We start from the raw sequence: 9,542 nt of genomic DNA on the forward strand, positions 1-9,542 counted from the left end.
TCAAGCCATTGCTGCATGTATCCCCATAACAGTGTGTCTCCTTGATTTATCTTTGGTTTCTTCAAGTTGTCGGAATTTTTGCCAAGAGCAGTTGTATGGAATCAGCACAAACTAATGAAGAAAATGAGTTATCTTGCATTTGAAAAGATGTGTCTAGGTTACATCTTAGGTCAGCTGTCACACACTATCCCAAGTTCAATGTTGGCTGCTGGCACTCTGCTCTTTTAATGTTGCTAAGTAAGACATCTTCTCACGTAGTCCCAGAACTGTCAACAATGAGATAATTTTTTGGGAACAGGAGAATGACCTTGCGATTCTGGGAGGAGAGAACGTGATAGAAAAGATATCAGTGACTGCAATTTGCAACCTGTTGGGAAATCATAGTCCTTTAACATTCACCAGTCTTTTAATCTGACAAGGAGGGGACATTTTATGTGCTCACAGAAACGAGAGAACACAAAGTAAAATTAAACAATTACATGAGAGGAACCATAATCTCTGCCTTGTCAAGTAAAAGATACTATCTGCTGTGTTCGGGACACGATAAAGATGTGCTATATAGTAGACCAGGAGAGCTTTATGAATGTATGTATATATAGATTCGGTTTAAACTTCTTGTAATGTGTGGTACAGTGAAGTGAAGAAATTTACATAGCAGTTAAAGTTCTGCAAAAAACAGAAATGTCCATAGCTATTTTAAATGTTAAAATAAAAACCTTTAAATGTCTATAGTAGTCATAGGAAAGATATGCCAAATTTTAAGAGATTAACTTGGGGTGGTTGTTTTTCAAATTTTCTCCAACATATATGTATGACTGTTGTACATCATCCATTTTAGTATCAGAGCAATACTTGAAATACGCTACCATCTCATCCAAAATAGCCATCAGATGATTTGGCCATGCTGACACACACTCGAAAATCCACTTTGCTCCCCCTGGTATCAGTGAACAGACATATTTTAATGATTAAATACCCAAATGTTAACTAAGAAATAAATGTATAATCCTCTCTTTGAGTTTGCTCAAAGGCTGAGGAAGAAGAGAGAAATATCTTAAAGAGATTTTTAAAATTCAGCACTATTCTAATGATCACTTGGGATTCCTTTTTGGACCCTTTCTTTGAGGACAGTTTACCAGAAAGACCTCATTGTGATCTGGTCCCATCTCTGTTAAAATTAGCTTGTAACGGATCTACAAGGCTGCTCACGGGTGTAGTACCTCACACAGAATGGATCTTAACCTCCTTCCTTCCTTTTGTTGCTGTGTTACAAAGGGATCCATTATAGCCACAAGTTAGTGCTTTTGAGGCTTGCATACATAGGACATGCTTATTCCTGGGTTTGTGTGTTTGTGTGTGTATATGTATGCAATCAACTCAGGTGGGAAAGATTTGTGCTTACTCATGATTTAAGATAAATGGAAGGATTCTGTTAGAAGAAGTAAATGTAATGGTTAAGAGTTTGGACTCTGGAGTTAGAGGTTATCCTGGCTCAGCCACTGAACAAATGAAGAACAAACTGTATAGACCTCAAGAACATACATGACATAGTCCATGTAAAGCACCTAGTCCAGCATTTGGCTGATATGAAGCCATCAATAAATGATGATTTTTAATTAAAGACATAGCTTTGGCTTTTTATTTTATTTATTTTGGTCTGTAACAGCGATGTGAAGATCATCTTCTAAGGAAAGAGAGTATTGTAGTGCAGGGTGGTTAACGTACTGTGCCATCCTGCATTCACAAGTTTGGTTATTCTGTCTTGCAAACGTTCAAATGGTTCCTAATGTATTTGGACATCTTACTATTATTAAGGTCTTGCGATTCTGAAAGTTTTAAAAAGTCCTGCCCCTAGGCCGGGCGTGATGGCTCACGCCTGTAATCCCAGCACTTTGGGAGGCCGAGGAGGGCGGATCACGAGGTCAGGAGTTTGAGACCAGCCTGGCCAACATAGTGAAACCCTGTCTCTACTAAAAATACAAAAAGTTAGCTGGACATGGTGGTGGGCGCCTGTAATCCCAGCTACTCTGGAGGCTGAGGCAGGAGAATTGCTTGAACCCAGGAGGCGGAGGTTGCAGTGAGCCGAGATTGCACCACTGCACTCCACGACAGAGAGAGACTCCGTCTCAAAAAACAAACAAACAAACAAAAACTCAAATAACAAAACTGACTTTATATTTTCATGTTACAGTCTCTTTAAACAAAGTTCAAAATTTTTAAATACATTTTCATTTTCAATCAGTATATTTTATCACTTCTTTAGAAGTGGTTGATGAATGATTTATAAGATGCAAAAACAATGTTTGTTTTTTTCCATAGAGTTTAGTAAAACAAAATCACACTGTTTTTCCATTGAATTTTGTGGCTTTACTTATTAAATTAACTCTGAAAAATGTATTGTCTGTATTTTTTATGTGTGAATTCATAAAGTTGGTAGTTCTGAGATTAACTTGTCTGTTTATTTCTGGACTTTAAATGAATACTCCTGACCAACATCTGACATTGATACGCATTGAGATACGTGATTGAAAAGATATTTCTGAAAGAGATTTGTAGCTTAAAATCTAGTAATAAAGATTTGTTAAATCAATTACAGCACATACATATGAGTACCGTGAAACTATAAAAAATCATGTTTTAGGAAAAAAAACAATGGCGTAAGAAAACATTCCATGTTTTCGAATTGTGTGACCATAAAATGAATATATTTCATATCATAATACAACAGTATAGGAGTATATAAAGTAAAAGCTCCCCCATCCATTAAACTATTAATAGTGGTTTTCGATTCCGATGATCTGTCTTTGTGCTTCTGGGTGTTTAATTATTATTTTTTTTTGAGACCGAGTCTCGCTCTGTCGTCATGCTGGGAGTACAGTGGCGCCATCTCGGCTCACTGCAACCTCCGCCTCCCAGGTTCAAGCGATTCTCCTGCCTCAGCCTCCTGAGTAGCTGGGATTACAGGCGCGTGCCACTACGCCCAGCTAATTTTTTTGTATTTTTAGTACAGACGGGGTTTCACCATGTTGGCCAGGATAGTCTCGATCTTTTGAGCTCATGATCCGCCCGCCTTGGCCTCCCAAAGTGCTGGGATTACAGGCATGAGCCACTGCGCCCGGTTTTAATTCTTTTCTTAAATGAACAATACTACTTTTATTAACAGAAAAATAATTATAGTAAAGAAATGTTTTGTATAATAACTATGATATAATTCATTAAAATTCTCCATTACCAGTGACAGTTTTTACATGTAGACCCATAGGAAAAGAAGTGATTTAAGCTATAACCACTAACACTTTTCATGTAGAAGCTAGATTATTCTTTGCGAATTTAGTATTTAGCTAAGCTGGAAAGGGATATCTGATGCCCTCTTGTGGCCAGTAATTTTTATAGGCGATTTATTCCTTTTCATCTGGTCTAAATATGGTCTCAATTTATAGTTCCCTCGTCATTAGTGTGCCATTGTCTCATCTTTTAATGTTTTTAGCCATTTGTGTTTCTTTATTGATTTGGCCCTACTAAATGATTTACTTTAATTATATACAGACCCTTTTTGTGTATAGTGACATTAATTCATTTTCTTTTACACATTTAGTGAAAATTTAAAATTTTTTCCCCATTCCAAATGGCCTGTCTTCCAATATTTCCCAAAGCTAAAGTTTATATGTATATATATATACAAAATGTGTGTATATATATATATAATGTGTATATATATAATATATATTATATATGTATAATCCTTCCGTATTTCCTCTCAGTTCTTTTATTTATTTTTATTCTTGGTAAAGATGGGGTCTCACTTTGTTGCCTAAGTTGGTCTCAAACTTCTGGCCTCAAGCATTTCTCCTACCTTGGCCTCCCAAAGTGCTGAGATTACAGGTGTGAGTCAGCCTCTTCTCAGTAATCCTATAGTTTCATAACTTATATGATTTCTTTAATATATTTGGAATCTATTTTTATGGTTTGAAGTAGGGGGTTAATTTTTAAAAATGGATAGCCAAATACCTATTAATTTTTGTTTAGTTTTAGTTTTTTTTAATTTTTTATTATTATACTTTAAGTTTTAGGATACATGTGCACAACGTGCAGGTTTGTTACATATGTATACATGTGCCATGTTGGTGTGCTGCACCCATTAACTCGTCATTTAACATTAGATGTATCTCCTAATGCTATCCCTCCTCCCTCCCCTCACCCCACAACAGTCCCTGGTGTGTGATGTTCCCCTTCCTGTGTCCATGTGTTCTCGTTGTTCAATTCCCACCTATGAGTGAGAACATGCGGTGTTTGGTTTTTTGTCCTTGCAATAGTTTGCTGAGAATGATGGATTCCAGCTTCATCCATGTCCCTACAAAGGACATGAACTCATCATTTTTTATGGCTGCATAGTATTCCATGGTGTATATGTGCCACATTTTCTTAATCCAGTCTATCATTGTTGGACATTTGGGTTGGTTCCAAGTCTTTGCTATTGGGAATAGTGCCGCAATAAACATACATGTGCATGTGTCTTTATAGCAGCATGATTTATAATCCTTTGGGTATATACCCAGTAATGGGATGGCTGGGTCAAATGGTATTTCTAGTTCTAGATCCCTGAGGAATCGCCACACCAACTTCCACAATGTTTGAACTAGTTTACAGTCCCACCAGCAGTGTAAAAGTGTTCCTATTTCTCCACATCCTCTCCAGCACCTGTTGTTTCCTGACTTTTTAAATGATCGCCGTTCTAACTGGTGTGAGATGGTATCTCAATGTGGTTTTGATTTGCATTTCTCTGATGGCCATTGATGATGAGCATTTTTTCATGTGTCTTTTGGCTGCATAAATGTCTTCTTTTGAGAAGTGTCTGTTCATATCCTTCACCCACTTTTCGATGGGGTTGTTTTTTTCTTGTAAATTTGTTGGAGTTCATTGTAGATTCTGGATATTAGCCCTTTGTCAGGTGAGTAGGTTGCAAAAATTTTCTCCCGTTCTGTAGGTTGCCTGTTCACTCTGATGGTAGTTTCTTTTGCTGTGCAGAAGCTCTTTAGTTTAATTAGATTCCATTTGTCAATTTTGGCTTTTGTTGCCATTGCTTTTGGTGTTTTAGACATGAAGTCCTTGCCCATGCCTATGTCCTGAATGGTATTGCCTAGGTTTTCTTCTAGGGTTATGGTTTTAGGTCTAACATGTAAGTCTTTAATCCATCTTGAATTAATTTTTGTATAAGGTGTAAGGAAGGGATCCAGTTTCAGCTTTCTACATATGGCTAGCCAGTATTCCCAGCACCATTTATTAAATAGGGAATCCTTTCCCCATTGCTTGTTTTTCTCAGGTTTGTCAAAGATCAGATAGTTGTAGATATGCGGCGTTATTTCTGAGGGCTCTGTTCTGTTCCATTGGTTTATATCTCTGTTTTGGCACCAATACCATGCTGTTTTGATTACTGTAGGCTTGTAGAGTAGTTTGAAGTCAGGTAGCGTGATGCCTCCAGCTTTGTTCTTTTGGCTTAGGATTGAGTTGGCAATGCAGGCTCTTTTTTGGTTCCATATGAACTTTAAAGTAGTTTTTTCCAATTCTGTGAAGAAAGTCATTGGTAGCTTGATGGGGATGGCATTGAATCTATAAATTACCTTGGGCAGTATGGCCATTTTCACGATATTGATTCTTCCTACCCATGAGCATGGAATGTTCTTCCGTTTGTTTGTATCCTCTTTTATTTCATTGAGCAGTGGTTTGTAGTTCTCCTTGAAGAGGTCCTTCACATCCCTTGTAGGTTGGATTCGTAGGTATTTTATTCTCTTTGAAGCGATTGTGAATGGGAGTTCACTCATGATTTGGCTCTCTGTTTGTCTGTTATTGGTGTATAAGAATACCTATTAATTTTTGATTAGTGGATTCTTCATCTTTAATTTGAAAAGCCCCATTCACCAAACTTCTGTATATAAATGTTTCTGGTTCTGGACTTGTAATTCTGTTTCACTGGTGAATTAGTTTATTCCTATGTTATACTTCAGAGTATGTATTAATAAATAATGTAAAAGGAAAAATACTCTCTGCTCATTGTTTTACTTAAAACAATTCTTGGTAATTCTTGAAATTTACTCTTCCATGTAAACTTAAAATCAGGCTTTCTAGTTACATAAAATTTTGCTGGGATTTTAAAATTATGATTTATATTGACTTTATATATTAATTTGTAGAAAAGTAAAGCTTTTATAATATCGAGTCCATTTAAAAATGATATATTCTTCTATTCAGTTTTTGTCTTTCACCAAATTTTAATAATTTTCTTCTCTATAGGACTCACTCCTTTTTGTTGTTGTTAAAGTTTATTTCCAGGTATTTAATAAATTTTCTTTCTCTTTTCTTTTTTGCATCCCTCTACTCCCTAATACTTTTTCTTAATAATGGGGTTTTCTCCCACCAAGTACTATATTTAACATTTTTCTCATGAATATTATCATATTATATATAATGGGAACACTGGAGGAAACTATGTACTATTGCTACCCCATTATAAGTATTTACTATTTCAGAATATTTCCTTGTAGACACAGTATGATTACAAACATAAAACTGTAGCCACATTGCAATTGTTTAATTCAGAAATACAACAGATTGTCCACAAAACATACAATTTGATTATCACTGATGGCAGCATTTGCATCTGCTAAAAATAAATCCATTGAACTTGTCTTAAAGCCCTTTGAGAAAGTGTCTTTTTACCCTCCAGTTACAAAGTAATAATGCTCAATATAAAAATTTAAAGATCAAAATGTTGAAAGTAGAAAAATAATATTCTCTGTATTTGTCCCATTCCCCGCCTCTGAGAACACTAACTACCATTAACAATTTTTTGCCCCCAGACGATACTAGCACCATTCTAGGCATACCATTTTTTTTATTCTACTCTTTTTTAGTGGCTACATGGTATTTTCCACAGCATTTCCTTGAACAGATGTTCAAATTTTATTAAACTGTTCATCTATTGGTGGCTACTTGGGCTTTTGTTATTTTTGCCACCCAAAACAATTTTGCAGTGAACACTTATTACGTAGGTAATGGTCCTCGTTTGAGTACTTCTGTAGATAAATTTCTAGAAGTACGTACAATTGCTTGATCAAGGGATATATACTTCAAGAAGGTGTAACTGCCCTCCTCTTTAAGCCTCTAGTAACACTGTAAGAGACTGCTTCCCCTACACCCTCACCAATATTGGGCATTATTAATTTTGATTCCCAAAATAAATGTTTTAATTTGTATTTAGTGTTCATATATTTATTGGTCATAACACTAATATTATACACAGAAATGATCCATTAAACCTCTAGTCTAGCTAGAAATGTGTTTCACCCATATTCCCTATAGATTTATATTTTATAAATTTTATATATGTATACACACAAATAAACGTTTTTTAGCCATGGCATTGCTGTCTAAATCATAATTAGTATTTTTAAGTCCTATGAAATTTAAGCACAAAGTCTCCCATGATTATGTTTCTTAACTTTTATGGAAGAAATTTTTGTAGCTAGGTATTTTTTTTTTTTGATAGGGGAAACAAATTCATTACTTTTATTTGTGCTGATTGTGTGCTTTACAGAATAAACATCAAACTACCCTAATTGCCATGATGTATCTGCTACAAGTCTTAATGGTGAATTTGTTTTTGATAAGGGTTAAACATGCTTCCACTTTTGTCCTTATGTTACCCTTAAAAGTATATGTGAAAGAACAAAGGAACATAGAAGATGGCCTAATGCTATTAAATTTGCAAGTGGGTGATGGTTTCTGCAATGAATAAAGTATACATATTTTAAAGAGGAATTGCATGAGCCTTCCCTTGTGCTCATGAGTACTTGTGTGACAACTTCACAGTATGAGTCAATGCCATAAAGTGCCGTATGCAATGCAGGGATATTGTGTTTCCGTAAGAGCCTCACAATGTTACTGCTTCATCCACTGCAATAGATTCCAGAGTATATGAAGAAATTTGGCACAAAGTTTACTAACATTGTACACTCTGCTAAATTGCCAAGTAACTGATAAGTAAGAAAAAAAAAGTTAAAGACTGTGACAGACTTGGTAATTACTACTCATTATGTGTGATCTTTCCGTGTAACAAGTCATTGGTACAGTTTGCTTTGTCATCTCAGTCTTCAGTCTACTGGGTTGTACTGTTTATTGCAATTTAATTTCTATTTCCAGCAATAAAATTACTATCAGATGATCAGCCAGCTCCCTCTTCAGATATATCTTAGTAGTTTGTAACAAGAAACTTGGCCAAAGATTTATTAGTGGTTAATCAATAGATACTTTAATGTCTTATATTCTCATTAATTTGCCTTCGCACTGGTTCCTTTTTTAAAAAAAAATCTTGGTCTGATAATGAACCTTCTTACAAGTTTCAAGATTTGGTAGATTTCATAGGTAACAAAATGAATCTGGTGGCAAGGTACCATGGCATGGGCCTTAAAAAAGCCCAGCTGGGTTTTAAATCAGAGCTTCATTATTTAGTTTTCTGTGATCTTGGGCATTTTTAACTTCTCTGGAATCCTTATCTAAACTGGGATGATAATGGTACCTACCCCCTGAGGCTGTGATGATTAAATAAGTTGTTGCCATGTAGTAATAAAAATTAAAAAAATTATTTACTATTATCTGTAAAATGGACAGAATGGCTACACAATAAACTGTACATGGTAGGTGTTTGTATTTTTCCCTCTTCCTAATCATAAAATAAGAAATTAACACATACCTCTGTTAGCTGAGAAGTCAACATAAATGCTTTATTATCTTAGCTTGGAACCATAGAAGTTTACTAAAAAGTTAAATACTTTGAGATAAATATTATACTAATAAACCAGAAATAAGCACTTCTTTAGTATTAATGTGATAGAACTTACTAAAAATTTTTTTTCAAATATCCAAGTTTAACCTATAAAATTTAGAGCTTTGCAGTTATGCCTACAAATACAAAAATAAAATGGAGAATTTAGACAAATTATTGTTCAGTGATAAACCACTCCTGCTTGAAATAGCCCGATAAGGCTTTCAAGCTGAAATTATGTAGCCACATTTTAAGAGCCACCTTGGAGTTGTCTAAGGAGACAAACTTAAGAGACCAAAGCACCTAGAGTCATAATTACTATTAAAAAAGGGTTTGGCAAACTTTTGTACCCCATGCTTGCTAGAACTTAAGACCCAGTTGCTGAGTGACAGTTTTATTTCATTAGGAATAGATTGGAAAAGCCATATTTATGAGAGCTTTCTTTTGCTCTAAATAAGTTTCAGGACAAGGTGGAGGATGGGTAGTCGAAACATTGGCAGAATCTTCTATGAGTAATACATCTACCTGTATGCAGTCGAATTCAAAACTAGTGGTTTCCCCAAGAGGCCCTGTCATTTAATCGTCAGAACTAATTAAGGAGATTTTGTAGTAACATGGAATGTTCTGGCTACTAGGTATGTGCCAAAAATAACACTTCCTTCTTTACACTATTATGCTTCTGATTTTCCCAACAAACCTATATGTCATCCCTCAGTATCCTTGG

At 35.2% G+C, this 9,542-nt stretch overlaps 1 protein-coding gene across 3 annotated transcripts in view; it reads left to right on the forward strand.

The window, feature by feature from the left end:
• The window catches only part of CXADR (CXADR Ig-like cell adhesion molecule), an 85,917-nt gene that overhangs the window by 69,996 nt on the left and 6,379 nt on the right, over positions 1–9,542 (forward strand). The window lies entirely within an intron of this gene.

The sequence above is a fragment of the Gorilla gorilla genome, chromosome 22, assembly GCF_029281585.2.
Source record: "Gorilla gorilla gorilla isolate KB3781 chromosome 22, NHGRI_mGorGor1-v2.1_pri, whole genome shotgun sequence".
Taxonomy (NCBI): Eukaryota; Metazoa; Chordata; class Mammalia; order Primates; family Hominidae; genus Gorilla; species Gorilla gorilla.